Genomic DNA, 18,960 nt, shown 5'->3' with positions numbered 1-18,960 from the left:
AGGGAGAGAGAGTTGGAGCGGGCAGTGTGAGGGAGAGAGAGTGGGAGCGGGCAGTGTGAGGGAGAGAGAGTTGGAGCGGGCAGTGTGATGGAGAGAGAGTGGGGACAGGACCGTGTCGAGGTAGGAGGAGATGAGTTCGGTTGGGCAGGAGCAGGCTGAGACGATGGGTCGTCCGGGGCAGTCAGGTTTGTGGATTTTGGGCAGGAGGTAGAAACGGGCGGTGCGGGGTTGTGGGACTATGAGGTTGGAGGCGGTGGATGGGAGATCCCCCGAGGTGATGAGGTTATGGACGGTCTGGGAGATGATGGTTTGGTGGTGGGGGGTGGGGTCATGGTCAAGGGGGCAGTAGGAGGAGGTATCTGCGAGCTGGCGTTTGGCCTCAGCGGTGTAGAGGTCGGTGTCTACAGTATGTCCAATATCATTTCTTAAAGAACCTATGAAGCCAAAAGGATGAAATGATTATTTTTTTAATTGGTTATGGTGATATTGAGTTCCAGATTTTACAGATACTAACTCTGTGTGTTTCCTTGTAAAAGGTAGTCTGATGCCCTAATGATATTCCCTTATTAAGAGCTATAGTATACGACTTTAATCTAACCTTTATGATAGTATTTGCTGTTTTATATTTGCTGCTTTCACATAGCTGGATGTTCTCTACCTTTTTCCCAGCAAGGGAGAATCTAACCATTGGTCCGTGACATTCAGTTGCATTATTATTGTTGAATTCCTCAAGATCAATAAGGTGAGGGTTACCATTGATCAATAAATGAAATTGGCCCACCCATATAAATACTATGACCGCAAGACCATGTCAAAGGTTAGGAATTCTGAAATGTGTAACTCACCTTCTGTCTCAAATGCCTGTCCATTATCAAAAAGGTGTGAATAAAAAGTGCAATAAAATACTCTCCACTTATCTGCATGGGTGTAGATCCAGCACACTCAAGAAACTCAACAGCATTCAGGACAAACCAATCCACTTGACTGGCATCTCATATACCACTGCAAGTTGCCCTCCAAACCATTATTTAACTGACTTGTAAATATATCACTTTTCCTTCAGCATTTCTCAGTCAAAATTAATCCTAGCAGCACTATGGGTGAACCTAACACTGAGGTCACCAGCAACTACTACAGGGAAATCATGGATGGATAATGAATGCTGTCTGAACCAATGATGGCCACATCCCTGGAATGACTAACAAAATGCCACATTTCCTTTAAGTTCAAAACTGTTCCCATAAAACTTGACAGTGAGCCAAATACAAGGGTCCTCACAGGTTGGTGAGAAAGACTGGTAACATTTCTATAATGAGGAATGACTTTTTCCTAGTGTTCTAGCTGATATTTTTAGTCTCATTCAACATCACAGCAAAAATGATTATCTGCTTATTACCACATTGCTGTTTGTAGAAGCTTGCTGTGAGTCAAAAAACACAGCAGGTCAGGCAATATCCGCGGAGCAGGAGAGTTGATGTTTCGGGCATAACCCCTTCATCGGGATTGTGGTGGAGGGAAAGGGGCCGAGAGATAAATAGGAGGATAGGGGTGGTACTGGGGTGTGAGGTAGCCGGGACGGCGATAGGTGGGTGCAGGCGGTGTGGTGATTGTGATAGGTCGGTGGGGAGGGTGTAGCGGATAGGTGGGAAGGAAGTTGGACAGGTGGGACAGGTCAAGAAGGTGGTGCTGAGCCGGAGGATTGGATCTGGGATGAGCTGAGGGGAGGGGAGATTTGGAAACTAGTGAAATCGACGCTGATGCCATGTGGTTTCTCTCTAAGCTCTAAGCTTGCTATGAGCAAATTAATTGGTGTCTTTCCTCCATTACAGCATCAACTACAATTTATTGGATGTAAATCATTGAGGAATATTCTGAGATTGTGAAAGAAGCTATATTAAACTAAGTATTTAGTTGCCTTATAAATCTAACATTTAACAAAAATTTTCAAAAAATAAGACATTTTATTTATCTGCTAAAAGCCCAGAGAAAGATTTAATTGAAAAAAAAGGCAAAATTGCTTAATTTATTACCTATCTACATACAATCAGTGGAAGTGACTGAACAGAAAAAACAGTGAAACTAATTGTATATGGTTTAAGTTTGTCAGTGATCTTTCAAGGGTAAAGATAATGTAGACAATAAAAAGCTAGCAAAAGGATTATACTCTGTAACAAGTCGAAAAAATTCAAAGCGACTTAACTTCAAACCTTGTGTTCTCAAGACTTTCAAATTGCTCTGGAAACAAGAATCAATGCTGCTGCTTTGAATCACAGTTCCATTGAAAGAGTCATTCAGGCCTAATCCATCGAGAATCATACAACAGCTATTATATCAAGACTGTCAGAAGCTGTAAATGCCAACAAGAAATGATAAGTTACCATTTGTGTCACTATTGTTAGTGAAGTGTAATATGACTTTGCTCTCTGTATGTACACATATTATTTGGCAAATAAATATAGTGTCTTATATAAGGGCAGATACCACTTTGAGCAGTGCTGAAATTATAACAGCTCTTAAATTATAATTTCTGCAATTGTATTGCAAAATTTGTGACAAGATTCTATACATTTCCTGTAAGTTCCTAAAAAATATTAATATTTTCAACACAAAAGAAAGCAATTTTGCCCAGCATATTGTGGCGGCTGTTCATTCAAAAAGTGCATAACTGATTTGCTATCCTATTCTTTCACCAAAGCCTCTTGTCTAACTCTGCATCAAATATTTATGCAATTGCTTGAGATGTTGCAGTGGTTTGTGCCTAGGCTACTGTCCATAGTGAATGATCATTATAACCCTATGTATAAAAGTATTTCTGCTAATCTCTCAAACTGCTTTAGCATAACATTAAATTCATGAAATTTCAGTGCTTTTCTAACACAATGGAATAATAAGGAATATAAATAAAGGGAAATATTCTTTATCTTTCAATGCTATTAAAATCCATCATTCTTGTTAAAATCTGTATTAAATCTTTTGGTCATCCCTCCTTAAGTAGGTGTAAGCCAGCATTGTATGTCTTCCTTCATAACTATTATGTTGACCAAATCTAATTTCACCTCTACTCAACAAATCTGTGCATGATACTTTAATTAATATTAACTTTTCTTTTTATCAATCTACCATTAATTTACACTTTTGCATTCTATGACCTGTTGAGAATAGCTAATGTATTATTGACATTATATTGCTTTTATTTCCCTACCTGAATTCACAAGGCAGTATTTAATGAAGGCAACAGAGGTGGCTAATGTTCACTAATAAATGTGTAAGAGTCCCACTGTAGAATTCCCACTGTCCTAACTTCTGGAAGACCCAAGGAAATTAGGTCCTTAATTAGCAGTAGGAGCTCTGCTGGCAGGTCTCTCAGATCCACAGAGGATATTTAATTCTAGGATTTCTCCCAGGAGGATGGGAATTATACCTTCAAGACCTCGCAACTCAGAGACTGGGGCTTTCCCAGCATTGGTTGTGATATTATTGGAACAAGGTAAATGTCAGCATAATTGTTGTCTTGAGAAGTGATTTTTCAGTTAAGTGGTTGATAGTCAGTGAAAAACTGTGTATCTCTACTGACACCCACATCCACCTATTGTTAGGTCCCTTGTCAGGCACTGAGTGCCTTTGAAAGAGAGGCATTGCCCCCTTCACCCGACACTGCCAAGAAGGCTTTAGGTAAACTTGACAGTGTTTCCTTGTTGGTCTTACCACATGATGAGTTACAAACCCAGAAACAGGTGGTTGACCACCAGTGGCAGCAGAATGAGGGCCTTAACTGGACAATAATTGCCTGTTTAAGGCTCTCAACCGAATTGTGGGAAAGAAGACTCCTGCATGCCATCCCATCCTGGGTTTAATCGCTATTGATCAACTTTCTCTTATCTCATATGTCTGTGTGTTTTTTAGTAAGCCTCTATTAAAAACATTTTGGAAATCCGTATGCATCACATTAATGTTGCATTTCCTTTATCCTTATCATTCAATTGTTTTTTTTTTCATAAATTCTGTTAAATTTGCCACATGAGTTACAAATCCTTGCTGGCTATCCAATTAATCCTTGCATTTTTCAAGATCTCAAATTTTAATTTTGAACTATGGATACTTGAATTTGCCTGTGAATAGTGGTCAACTTGTGTTTTCCTATTTATCATAAATTAACTAATCAACAACAATTTTTTTCTTTATTTATTTATTCACAGATGTGAGCATCTCTAGCTAAGCCAGCAGTTATTGCTCATCCCTAATTGCCCAGACAGCAGTTAAGAGTCAAGCACATTGCTATGGGCCTGGAGTCATATGTAGAGTCAAAAAGTGTGGTGCTGAAAAAGCACAGCTGGTCAGGCAGCATCCGAGGAGCAGGAGAGCCGAGATTTTGATTAGATTCCCTGCAGTGTGGAAACAGTCCATTCGGCCCAACACACTGACCCTCCGAAGAGCAACCCACCCAAACCCATTCTCCTAATTCTATGGGCAATTTAGCATGGCCATTTCACCTTATCTGCACATCTTTGGACTGTTGAGGGAACCAAAGCACCCAGAGGAAACCCACACAGACACAGGGAGAATGTGCAAACTCCACACAGACCTTTGCCTGAGGTAGGAATTGAACGTGGGTCCCTGGCGCTGTGAGGTGGCAGTGCTAACCACTGAGCCACTAAATGAGTATAAGCTCTTCATCCGGAATGTAGACAGACCAGGTAAGGATGGCAGTCTCCTTTTCTAAAGGAAGTTATTGAACTAGATGACTTTTTATGAAAATTGACATTGGATTCATAGTCATCATTGCATTTTTAACTCCAAACTTCTATTGAATTCAAATTTCACCATTTGCCATGACAGGATTTGAACCCTGGTTCCCAGAACATAACCTAAGTCTCTGGATTAACAGTCCATTGATAATACCCCTAGGTAATCACCTTCCCATAATATACCATGTTAAACCAAATATTGGTATAGCACTAATATGGATTGCTTATTTGAAGATAAGACAATATATAATCAATGGTAAACAATAGGCTATTTAGACATGTCTGATCTTCAGGACTTCTATTGTTTTCTGTCTGAAGAGTCATGGCATTAGACAGCACATCCTGTCTTACAGTGGACAGTGAAAGATAACAATTTAAGGCAGATGCTCTTATAAATACATGCACATCACAACGCAAGCAGTTGGTCTGTAGTTACCTGGTTTGTCTTACAACAATGGACTGTTAATTCAGAGACTTAGATTATGTTCTGGGGACCAGGGTTTAATGCCAACACCCACAAATTCCACTTCTGAAAAAGATTTATTCTTAACTAATCTTGGGTCTGCCTGGTTTGCATTACCTAATAGAAGCCAAGCAGACGGCTTTAGTGAAATGTTTAATGAGGCTCATGCAAAATATAGGTTCCATCTGCTATCAGAAAATGTGCCTGCAAAGAGAAACTCACATCTGCTGTCAGACAATGAGACTGGCATTGTAGCTACCTTCCTGTTATGCCAAATTAAAAATAAAGAAAATATTTTCAATTTGACCTACTTTAAGGAACCGGATGGATAACTCCAGAAACAAGGCTTTGGGGGGAAAAAACTTAATTCCTTGCAATGACTAAACAAGTTGAGAATGACTGAAATGTAACCAGTGGTGAAACCAAAAATAAAAAATAAACAGTTTATGAAGAAATGGGGAAGTTTCATCAGGCAAAGTAAAGTGTTGCAGTTATGTTGCTTTACTCTAACTTTATGATTCTATCTAGCCAATGGGAGAATCAACCATATCTTCTTCACAAAAAAGATTACATTTTAACTTAAGATGGTAGTTCTATATACTAGAACATTGTAGACAACTCCTAGATTGAGGGTTTGCATTTTTCCCTTTCCAACATCACCAACCTCATCTTGATCATTATTATCTACTGGCAAGAATGGGGAAGGGTAACACTGTGATGGTAACAGGCAATGACATTTAACTTAAATTCAACATCGCAATGACAACCAGAAAGGATTTGGAAATAATTACTGCTGAGAAAATGGCTTTAAAATAACTAAGGGAAATTGTCCAGCTGGTCCACTTGAGGTTAAAAAGCTGAACATGACCAATTTCCACCCAAACCACAGGCAAGCATCTGTGTTGGAAATACTTCTGTAGAAATGGAAAGAATAGTAGTTTTAGCATTTTCCATGGGTTTTAAAATTGATTCTTCAGGGTCAACTTTCATTTTCCAGGGAACATTTCTGCATTGAAGTTTTTACTACAGAGTAAGTGAAACCTGTAAACCAAGACTGAACACTGACGGTGAATGCAATATTGTCAAAGTAATTGGATTTCATTTGAAATCAAATTTTTTTGGAGGACTGGGAAAGGGCATGAGAATAAGTATGATTAATTCTTGGCTGGGGAGGGATGCTTTGAGTTAAAACAATCAAACTGATGGGCCTGATATTGCCTCAGCATTTAAGACTTAATCAGCAAAAGCTGGATTCAGGTTTGTAGTCAATACTGAAGTGACCTTGTATGACATTTCAAGTGACAGTGATTGTGCTAAAAGTAATGGATGCAAGATTGATTTGGAGGGAGTCTTCATTTTGTGGAGAGTAACCTCCTAAAGGCTCAGAGGGAAAGTGCTGTTAAGAAAGGCATAATTAAAACTTCTGGAATTGTGACATAGATAACACCAGAGAATCATTTGATGGCAACACTACAGAGAAGCTTTCTAAAGTGCTGTAATAAGAATTGATTATAGATCTTTGAGAAGGACATAAAAGAAAAGGTTGACTTTGCTTTGTGGACTAGGAACTGAACTCTCTGTTAGCCTGAGTCGGTTGAATCAATGTAATAATGCATTGAAATTCTACCATCGCATTTTCTACCCCTTTCCCAACTGGCACACTACGTATCTGTTACACTGGCACCCAACCCCTACCCAAGTGACACTCTTCCCTCGTAGCACCCTAACATCACTCTTGCCTGATATACCTAAAATTTACATTCAATCTTTATTTTTAGACTTTATTTCAATAAACTGTCAGAATCCTTAATGAGTATTGGTGAAAATTAAAATAGTATAATTAATTGATATTTGTAACTAAACTCATAAAAGATATTGTAGCAAATATTTTGCTCTTTGGTTTTAGCAAACTCAGCTTTTCAAATAATGACCTAATATTGGGTGCATGCATGTTTTTCATAATCACCACTGCATTTGTTCCAAAAATGAATAATAATATAACTATTTTAACAAAGCAGTATATCATTATTCTATAATTTATAGTGATCACATAAATTAAGTGTAAAATATAACTTATCTCCTAATGCTCAATAGCTGTCTTAATAGTGTGTGGAAGTGTGTGTGTATGTACACATTGTGTTGGTGTCAGTTGAGCTTCGGTAGCAGATCCTTAATGAAACAGCTATATCACCAAATAGAAATGAGTGGCAAAATGAAAATGTCAAAGATTGACTTAATATTGCACGCAGATACATTGATATAAGTGGCAGAGATATTTCCCAAGCAAACTGTGGCCAGGCATTAATATGTCTTGAACAAAATCAGAAATTGTTGGAGATACTTGGCAGGTCTGGCAGCATCTGTGGAGAGAAGGCAGAGTGAAGACCCAAAGAAGGATCATTGGACTCAGAATGTTGACTCATTTTTTTCCATCCACAGATGGTGTTTGATGAGGTTTTCCAGCAAATTCTGCTTTTGCTTCAGATTTCCAGCATCTTCAGTTCTTTGACCTTTTTTGTTTAATATGTTTTGACTGCACTGTTTCAGCCTGCATAACTAACGCTTCAATGGAAAGACCACTGATGTGACCATGTAGGAGGTGGCTGTGAATCCTGAACTCTACCACTCTGTTCAGACAACCTTCCAATGTAGTATATGTGGAACAAAGAACTCTACAATATGGTTCTAACTATCTAACAGACTCTCTTTGGTCGCTGGCCAATTACCGTCACATTGTCACTATGGTCTAAAGCAATAGTTCTGTGCATTCCAAAAATCCCAACACATCCTGGTCCAATTCTCCTGATTAAATTAAATTATACCTTCGCACTATCGTGCAAGTTGCATCCTGTATGGGCTCCATTATCTAAAGCTCATGGTTTTTAAGTTTTGCCAATAAACAGTGGAGAGTCTGTTCCATGGAAATAACTTGGTGCAATATTTTTTTTTCCACATCAGGGTAGCTGTGTTCCTCACATGTTACAGCCATGCTGAATTTCTTTGTAACAGTGCGACATCAAAGTACTTGCATTTACATAACTACTTTAATATGAAGAAATGTCTCAAAGCCATTCATAGAGGCACAACCTTTACGAGGTCTGCTTTAGTTACATTTTAAAGGAGAGCTAGATGTAATACAAGAAGGAGAGAGGACCAGAAAGATACTTTTATCAGGCAAGATGAAGTAAGGTGGCTTTAGAACAAAGTCATTGGCACAGGAGATTCTAAGGTCCATACCTCAACAATACCTTTTCTTAGGACTAAGTAAAAACTAAAAGAACTGCAGATGCTGTAAGTCAGGAACAAAAATAGAGATTGCTGGAAAAGCTCAGCAGGTCTGGCAGCATCTTTGGAGAGAAAGCAGGGTTAACATTTTGGGAAAAGTAACTCTTCCTCAACAGGGTCTGCCAGTTCTGATGAAGGGTCGCTCGACCCAAAACGTTAACTTTGATTTCTCTCCACTGATGCTGCCAGACCTGCTCAGCTTTCAATCTCTAGTTTTGTTCCGTCCCCAGGGCTCCTGTGGTACAATGTACTGTCCCCACCTCTGAGCCAAGGTGCCTGTGTTCAAGTTTCACAGGTTTCAGAAGTTTACAATAGCTTACTTGCACAGGTTGCCCAGAAATACCTCGACTAGAAGGGGTAAATGTTCAGTTTCGGATGTGTAGATCTATGCAATTCTAATTGATGACTTATTTCGGTGCTCTTCCAGAGATACAAATAGATTCTCATGAGTAGTTGAGAATATACAGGTTGAAAGTTTCCACTGCCTTGAGCCATGTGGGAAACATTGAGAATGTTGGGAAAATACGGCAAGAATGATAATGTCAGATTCCTGATGTTGAGAAATAAATATCTGATTTTCCACTTTGGGTTAACAGAACAAGTTGGGAATCTTGCTAATGAACAGTGACTACCTTATTACAATGTATTTACATTTCTTTATTAGCTAATTTCCCTTCATTTCAATGCAGTCCCAACTCTTCTCTTCATATCCAAGGGGAGTTGCCTGGTTGCACAGCCCATCCCTTGCTTCTATGGGCCTGCACCCAACTCCACTATCACCAGCAATTCCATACATGGTTCCTGGACTCTGTTCTATTCCACCCTTCATCCATAAAAATGAACATTGTCAAATACCTAGTCTCATCGCATTATTGTGGCTGCTACCAGATTAATTCACAAATCAGTTCAGCTCTTCACATTGGTGTGCAAAGACTGTTAGGACTTGCATCGTTCTGCCAAGTCACTTCGGCCATAGCGACATACATAAGGTGCATGTTATGGCTCTTATTTTACTGTTTCAGAGCTCACTCACTTTGCACTTATGTGGGTATTATCTCTGGCTTGCATTGCATTTCAGCACATAGGCTCTTTAGTGTAAACTTACAGGCTGTCAGACTGTTGCTTGCATTGCTGTTAAGTGCAGAGACAGAGACAGGCAGCTTTTCACAGTTCAGAGCATTAATCAGATAATGTATTAAATATTTTGCTGTGTGACTTCAGGCTATGCCAATATGCCAATGGAGGGTAGATAGCATTGTGGCACTGTCACTTGATTAGTAATTCAGAGACCCAAGTAATGGTCTAGTAATTCACATATAAATCCTATCATATTTGAATTTGAATTTAAAAAATTTGGTATTAAAATCTAAACGAATGACATAAAAACCCATCTGCTGCACTTTAAGGAGTTAAACCTGATGTCCTTACGATGTCTAGCCTACATGTTATTACAGATCCGCAGCACTTTGGTTGACTCTTATCTGCCGTCTGAAATGGCCTAGCCAGTCATTCAGTTGTATCAAGTTGCTAAAATGTCACAAAGGAATGAAACATATTGGATCACCTGCCAATAAACTAGGTGCTGGAGAAGGCAATGACAAACTTAGCCCTGACCACCCCACAAAATCCTTTTGATGAACACTTGGGGCTAGTGTCTAAATTGGAAGAGCTATCTCATGAGACAACTAACAGTCTGAAATAGTCACAGTCATGGAATCGTGTATCGCAGACAATATTCCAACAATACTGGTGTCTGGGTATGTTCTGTTTGACTGATGCAGCTAGCAATCCAGTACAGTTGGTGGCACAGTGATACATTGTTGGAAGGGATTTGCCTTTGGAGTCCTCAACATTGACTCCAGACCTTTAAGGCATCAGGTCAAATATGGGTAAGGAAACCTATTTGCTCATTACCACATACTGCCAAACCTATACGTCCCCACTCTGTCTTCACTAACCCCTCAAGTATACTGTTCTATGACAGTGGCAGGAACTAAGAATGTAATATGGATGGGGACTTCAAATACCCATCTCCCTGCCTCATTCCTTTTGCCCGAAACATCGATTTTCCCACTCCTCGGATACTGCCTGACCTGCTGTGCTTTTCTGGCACCACTCTAATCTTGACCAAGAGTATTTTGGCAGCCTCAGTTTGAGTGTTAAAGGACATAGCTGCTCGAGTAAGCTCTCAGCAGATAGTCAGCGGAAAATGACCTCATCCTCACAAATCTAACAGGGAAAACTCTTTATGTTTTGAGTCATACCTGGCACAAAGGATTACAGTTGTTGGATGTCAGTCATCTTAGCTTCAGGGTATCAATGTTGGAGTTCTTCAGGGTAGTGCCTTAACCTCTGACATCATCAGCTGCATTATCCATGACTGTTCTCCATCACTACTGGGGGTAATCACTAATAATTGTGCAATGTTTAACATGATTCATAACACTCCAGATATCAAAACAGTTCCCATCTGATTAAGCAAGACCTGGACAATATTCAGGCTTGGACTAATAAATGCCAAGTAACACTTGTGCCACACAATCATCAGCAATGAACATCTCCAAAAAGACATCAATCAAGAGGGTTGCTTTCATCATAGCCCAAGGATTGTCATTGCTGAGTTACTCACTAACAACATCCCTGAACAGAACCAGGAACAGAGTTGCATCAGCCATTTAATATTAAGGCCACAACAGTAGAACAGTGGCTAAACTGTGCATGAGAAACTCATCTCCTGACTCTCTGAAGCTGTTTCCCATTTCCAAGGCATTAGTTTTGAGTGTCGTGGATTATCCTTCACTTACTTCAATGAGTGCAGCTCCAATAACTTAAGAAACTTGACACTAATCAGGATAAAGAAGCCTACTGATTTAGCACCAATCCACAATTACTAATGCTTAGTTGCAACAGTGTGTGTCATCTGCTGATGCAGTGTGGAAATTCAAAAAGGCGGCTTTGACAGCACATTCCAAACACATTACCACTACCATGTAGAATGACAAGGGCAGTAGATAGATGGGAAAACCTGTGACTTTCTCCGCGGGTCACTCACCCATCCTTACTTGGAAATATGTCACTGCTCCTTTCGTAACACTGGGTCAAAATCCTGGAACATCTTCTGAAATGGTATTTGGAAAGGCAAGGACTAATTAGGGATAGTCAACATGGCTTTGTGCGTGGGAAATCACGTCTCACAAACTTGATTGAGTTTTTTGAAGAAGTAACAAAGAGAATTGATGAGGGCAGAGCAGTAGGTGTGATCTATGTGGACTTCAGTGAGGCATTCGACAAGGTTCCCCATGGGACACTGATTAGCAAGGTTAGATCTCATTGAATACAGGGAGAACGAGCTATTTGGATACAGAACTGGCTCAAAGGTAGAAGACAGAGGGTAGTGGTGGAGGGTTGTTTCTCAGACTGGAGGCCTGTGACCAGTGGAATGCCACAAGGATAGTTGCTGGGTCCTCTACTTTTTTGTCATTTACATAAATGATTTGGATGCGAGCATAAGAGGGACAGTTAGTAAGTTTGCAGATGATACCAAAATGAGAGGTGTAGTGGACAGCGAAGAGGGTTACCTCAGATTACAACAGGATCTGGACCAGATGGGCCAATGGGCTGAGAAGTGGCAGATGGAGTTTAATTCTGATAAATGCGAGGTGCTGCATTTTGGGAAAGCAAATCTTAGCAGGACTTATACACTTAATGGTAAGGTTCTAGGGAGTGTTGCTGAACAAAGAGACCTTGGAGTGCAGGTTCATAGCTCCTTGAAAGTGGAGTTGGAGGTAGCTAGGATAGAGAAGAAAGCATTTGGTATGCTTTCCTTTATTGGTCAGAGTACTGAGTACAGGAGTTGGGAGGTCATGTTGCGGCTGTACAGGACATTGGTTAGGCCACTGTTGGAATATTGCATTCAATTCTGGTCTCCTTCCTATTGGAAAGATGTTGTGAAACATGAAAGGGTTCAGAAAAGATTGACAAGGATGTTGCCAGGGTTGGAGGATTTGAGCTATAAGAAGAGGCTGAACAGGCAGGGCCTGTTTTTCTGGAGGCTGAGGGGTGACCTCATAGAGGTTTACAAAATTATGAGGGGCATGGATAGGATAAATAGACAAAGTCTTTTCCCTGGTGTTGGGGAGTCTAGAACTGGAGGGCACAGGTTTAGGGTGAGAGAGGAAAGATATAAAAGAGACCTAAGGGGCAACTTTTTCACGCAGTAGGTGGTACATGTATGGAATGAGCTGCCAGAGGGTGTGGTGGAGGCTGGTACAATTGCAACATTTAAGAGGCATTTGGACGGGTATATGATTAGGAAGGGTTTGGAGGCATATGGGCCAGGTGCTGGCAGGTGGGACTAGATTGGGTTGGGATATCTGGTCGGTGTGGACAGGTTGGACCGAAGGGTCTGTTTCCATGCTGTACATCTCTATGACTCTATGACATTATGGGTGTACCAATACCCAATGTACTGCAGCAAAATGTGAAAAAGCTCACCACCGTCCTTACAATGGCAATTAAGCAGGAAAGAATTACAGAATTGTTGCAGCATAGAAGTAGGTTATTTGCTCCATTCTGTGTGTGCAATGATTCACTGAGCATAGTGTAAACTTCTTGCCTTTTTCCTTGTAACTCTGCATATTGTATGATTGTTTAAATAAAAACAATGCCCTCTTAACTGAATCAAGTTAAGCTGCCTCTACCACACTTCTAGGCAGTACATTCCAGATTCGAACTACTCTCTGTGTGTAAAAAATATTTTTTCACCTTGCATTTGCTTCTTTTGCAAAACACTATAAGACTGTATCCTTTTCTTTCTTATCCAAGTGGCAACAACTTCTTTCTATCTTTTCTGTCATGACCCCTCATAATTTAAAAACAAAGTCTCCTTAGCCTTCACTTCTCTCAGCTTCTAACCTTGCATATAACTGAAGTGGCTGAATCTTGGAAACTTTCTTGTAAACCTCGTCTAATGAGCGATGACCACCCTCTCAGGTTATCTAATTACCCCCTTAAGACCGCTCTAATGCATTCACTTGCTTCCTATGATGTGGAGCTGAGAACTATGCACAATACTCCAGGTGAGGAATATCCAATGTCCTGTATAACTTCATCATAATCTCACTTATATCATATTCTATACCTCATTTATTGAAGTCCAGAATACTGTTTGCTTTATTAACATCTCTCTCCACTTATCCTGCCTCCTTGAGTCATGTATGTACATGTAAAGCCAGATCTCTCTGCTCCTGCACACCCTTTAAAAAAGTATGTTTTATTGTATACTGTCTAGCCAGCGGTGTATACATCCACTGAACGAATAATAAAAAAGCACACTTGCTGCATCTTCTCGTAACTTTTATGATAATCATATTGCACATTCTTGAATGGAATGGCCTTGTCAAAGGGTCTGAAAACCAAGGGGAATTGATCTTTAGTGAAGAGCCGGGGACTGTTTAAAAGCCATGGGGTACAATTACTCAAGAGGCTCACCTGAACTCTGACCAGGCCTGGCCACACTCAGTCTGGGGTTTGGTCCAACCAGAGTCCAGGGATTTGAATGTCTATAGTCGTGCAGATCAAGTGCAACCTGTCCAGGAGTTACAGGTACATCATTCAGGTTCTGTGAAAGCAGATAGCCAGAGGATGGTCTATCCTAAGTCAAGGCTGTTTTCCCAAATCTGTCTTTGGGGTATAAGCCTTGCTCAATTCTACGTTTTCAGGTGGTAATGGTCAGCAAGCTTATCAGAAGATAGTTCATGCAGTCTTGGGGAAAGTCAGAACCTCAAATCTGTTGTGGGCGGCATGGTGGCACAGTGGTTAGCACTGCTGCCTCACAGCGCCAGAGACCTGGGTTCAATTCCTGCCTCAGGCGACTGACTGTGTGGAGTTTGCACATTCTCCCCGTGTCTGTGTGGGTTTCCTCCGGGTGCTCCGGTTTCCTCCCACAGTCCAAAGATGTGCAGGTAAGGTGAATTGGCCATACTAAATTGCCCGTAGTGTTAGGTAAGGGGTAAATGTAGGGGTATGGGTGGGTTGCGCTTCGGCGGGTCGGTGTGGACCTGTTGGGCCAAAGGGCCTGTTTCCACGCTGTAATGTAGTGTAATATAATCTAAAAAAAAATCTAATGTTGTTGGGTTCCTCAGTCTGAGGGAATAATGACAGTGAGCAATTTAAGATAGAGGTTGGGATTTCCCAGAATATGGAGGGTACAAGAAGCTACAGAAAGGGGTTATCACAATCATTGTGCTTTCAACATGAGAAAACCCTTCAGCTCCAAAGAACATGATAATTTACAAAGCCATGGACTCGGATGGTAAATTGGGCTCATTAACAACTATACAAAAGAGGTAAATGGAAACAGTGAAGGCTGAAAAGTCATTGAGACCTTCAGGACAATAGCATAGAAGGGAACAGGAAGAATGAGGTGATTATCATTCACCAGAAATAGACCCTGAAACCCTGAGAGTCACTCATGAAGAGACACAGTTGAAACCTTGCCATATTTGCATCAAACTCAAATGTGCAATAGTGGCTCCGAATGAGGAGTTAGTCACTGCTTTTCTTTTTGGGGACAGAATATAATTTTTTGCATGTGAGATCTTGCTCAGGACAGTCCTACCAATCATAATCCACTGATTATGTAATGCCACTCCTCTGCTACTAAAAACAAAATACTGTACATTCTGGAAATCTGAGATTAAAACAGAAAGTGCAAAAGAAACTTAACAGGTCTGGTAGCATCTGTGGAGAGAAACAAAGTTAACATCTTCAGTCCATTATGAGTCTTCCTCATCTGCTGTCAAATTGAATTTCATTGAAAAGCAATTCTTTTGACAATAAATGCAGATTCAAATATAATAAGTTTCAGTCGGTTTGCTTTAATGGACACTTTTCCACAGTTCACATTGAAACACAACATTTTGGAGTTTGACGTAATATTACCAAATTGTAAGAATGCAACAACATGGTCTGTGATCTTCAAGACTTTTGGGGGGGAAGGCAGGGTGGATGATATTAAGGCAGCAAGTGCCTTAATTTTATTCCTCCAAATTAGCATTAGCATATCAAATATGCAACATGAATTTGGATAAAGTTACATAGCTTAGAGCTTCATATCGAGGCATGTCATTGGCCTCACTGTGAAGGCAAAACCTGCGATCCACACTGTATGATACCATAACAGGTAATTTCATAGTGATTGATGGGCAGGCCCAAGAGTGCTGTTAATGATGCATTACTCCCACATTTCCTACAGATTATCTGATCACTATATAATGGAAGCAATGCTTGGAGGACACCTTGTTGCCTTAGTTAACATGCAACAAAAGTTTTGCAGAAAACATCAATTACAATGTCATCAGATGGAGATGATTGGGCAGCCTCAAGAGAGGAAAGCAGCAGTTGAAGTTCTTTCAAGAAAGACAGAGGAGAATGACCAGAGGCCAAAACTACAGACCTCACTGTGATTATGTGTAGCTATTGAAACATAGCACTGGCACAGACTATGACTGTCTCAAGCCATTGTCACTAAGTTTTATTACCTGTTGAAGCAGGGTTTATGCTGGGAAGGATTGCATGACCATCCCAGCCCAGTACTCTTCAAGGTTAAATTGGCCCAGAATATTTGTGTCTTTGCTTGATCCCAAAGAGTAAGTGGGAACCCATGTGGCAGCTCCTAACCTATATGTAGAATATCATTGCTGTTATTTTCTCCAGTATTACACCCATTTTCCACCACAAGGAGAATCAAGACAGTGGAATTTTCTCATATCACTGGTTTCTCCCAGTTGCAGGAAGCTATAAAGTGCACTCACGTAATTTTAAGAGCATCCTATTACTAACCTGAAGACTTCATCAACCAAAAAAGTTTTCATTCCATCAGTGTGTAGTCATGGATGCCAGGTTTGAAAGTGTATGAAAATCATGGGAGTTGTGATGATGTGTACAGGCTGGAGAATTTGTATGTTCCTCCTCTTTTCAAGGTCATTGGGACATACAGGGATGGCTACTGCATATGTTACTAATGGCACCTTTACAAAACTCCATGCAGAATGGAGATACGATGCTGCCCATGCTTTACCGGGACCGTAGAGGTTGAGACTGTGGTGCCGGAAAAGCAAGTCAGGCAGCATCCAAGGAGCAGGCGAATCAATGTTTTGGGCATAAGCACTTCATCAGGAATATGGTACATTTGTGCCTCTCACCTGAGCTGTGTTGTCATGTGGTGAATTTGCTTCACTTATGTTAACTTCATTGTGCTTTGAATTACTTACATTATTTTATTATACTGGCCCTGACTTTCCCTTATTCCTCACGTTTCTCAGTTAAATCTAAGAATAGCTGCTTCTTTAAAGGATTTTATTTTCTAATTTACAACAATTTAAAGGCAAAACCTTAATTTCTTACCAAACAATGTGCATACTAAAAGAGAGTGGAAGAAGAAAAAGCTTTTCCACCCACCCTTTACCAAACCACCACCTCAGCACACTTTACTTCTTGCACTAAATGTCACGTAAAGCACCTTTCCACAAATGCATCAAATTCTGACATCGAATAAAATTCCTAGATGTACCCAAAAAAGCCTCCAGCTCTGTCTTGTCCAGACAGTTTTCCTCACAGTGAATGTGCACCGTTTATAGAGAGAGAATGGTGGCACTTACACTTGGCAAGGGCCTTAACTTGCTTTCTGCATAACTGGGCATTCCTCTAAGCCAGGGACATTGCATTGCATCAGGCTGCTATCTCTATCAAGGCCCCCTATGTCTAATGGCTTGGACCTTTTTGTCAGTCTGGTGGAAACAGCATAGCTTCACCACCTCATTCACCAACACCTCCACATTCTGTCAGGGAAATAGAGTGACTGCTCTCCTTTCTGGGTTGTTTGGTTAGTTCCTGTGGTGTAACAGCGCAGTGTGAAGGGCAGTTCAGCATCTGCAGTGCTACAGAAACGGGTTTTCAACATGGCGACAGCAACATGAGCACCCCAAAGTCCTGGTAACAGCGAACTTTTCTGTCAGTCCTGCCTCATAGTTCCATAAGGTTGGCACCTTAAAGGGTAGTTACATAATAATGAGCTGAAGCGCTGGGTGATAAGATAGTCTGAATGCTGGATGAGTAAGTATTAGTGGCAAGTAAGTCTACAAGATTGTATGATGATCAGGAGGTTGGGTGTCAGTGAGGTTTCAGCTTTTGGGAACTTTTGTGTCAAGGAGGTCAGGTCGAATTTTCATGAGTTGAGGGTTAGTGAGAGCATTTGAAGTAATCTGTGTGACTGATTTGAACATCAGTAGGATAGTTAGCAAAGGAGTAGAGCAAATCTTAAGCACTTTAGCCTTTTAAGACCAGAAGAAAGAGGAATCAGCCATTCAATAGGATCATGACTGATCTGATCTTCCTCACATCCACTTTCCTGCATTTTCCCTATCACCCTTGATTTCTCGATTAATCAATTCTGGGTAGATGTTTAGGAAAGTAAATCAGAGCAATCCAAAGTCTTCAATTCAAAGTCAGAGTTCATAAAAGTTTCAGAGGGATCCAGATTCTGGGTAATTACCTATCAGAATATTAAACTTCCATGACAGTTCCTGTGTCGTCAGTATAATCTGGACTGCTGAGGGTTCCAGATTGCATCTGTTGAGGTACATCTGGTCACCAATGATCTGGGGAATGGAAGAACTGGGCCAGCGTTTACACTGCAGAAATTCATCTCATATGTTTCAACACTGGAAGAGAGACCAAAATGATTCTTTCCTATTCTAGATTGTTCCTACATTACATGTCGGCTTTCCCTGGGTACTTCCACTAGTTTTGAATAGAGGTGCTATGTTCACCATTTGCTTTTTAACTTGTTAAGACTACATACCAAGCTTTTGAAAAAGGGTTGCAATAATTTGCTTGCTTATGATTTGATCTTTATATTAACTTCTGAAAGGTATTGTTCAGGGACAGAAACCTATCACATGTATGCACTTTAATTGAAGAACAGCTCAGTGAATAAGACACTTAAATCGTCTAATTAGATGATTTTTGACATTCCAAATCTTAATTTTCATTTTCTGATAATTATTTGAAAATCTTTTCTCTGAAGTGTTGCTTCTTTTATTTTCAAACCTTGATCTCTTCATAGCTCAGTTCCCTCGTCTGCCTCCAGTGTCTGTACATTCCTGAACAATCTCCAATCACCCAGAAGGTAATTGTTAAGGAACTCATCCATTGGCAATGTTGAGTGGAAAAGGACTGTGTTTAATTAGAGGCTACTAGTTGTTGTGGAAATCCAGTCACTGTTCTATGTTGTATTACATGCAACACTGCCAGGACGAGATTTTAAAATGCACATAATTCTGACAGCCTAAAATCTGAGTTGGCAAAAAAAACTAAATGCAAAAGTCTGATAAAACTAATTCAAGTTGATTCACAAGCTTTACTGAAACAGAAGGGAATGTAGGGCAGCAGCTTGACAATGATTGG

Source organism: Chiloscyllium plagiosum, chromosome 6, assembly GCF_004010195.1.
Source record: "Chiloscyllium plagiosum isolate BGI_BamShark_2017 chromosome 6, ASM401019v2, whole genome shotgun sequence".
Classification (NCBI taxonomy): domain Eukaryota; kingdom Metazoa; phylum Chordata; class Chondrichthyes; order Orectolobiformes; family Hemiscylliidae; genus Chiloscyllium; species Chiloscyllium plagiosum.
This window is presented reverse-complemented; position numbering follows the sequence as displayed.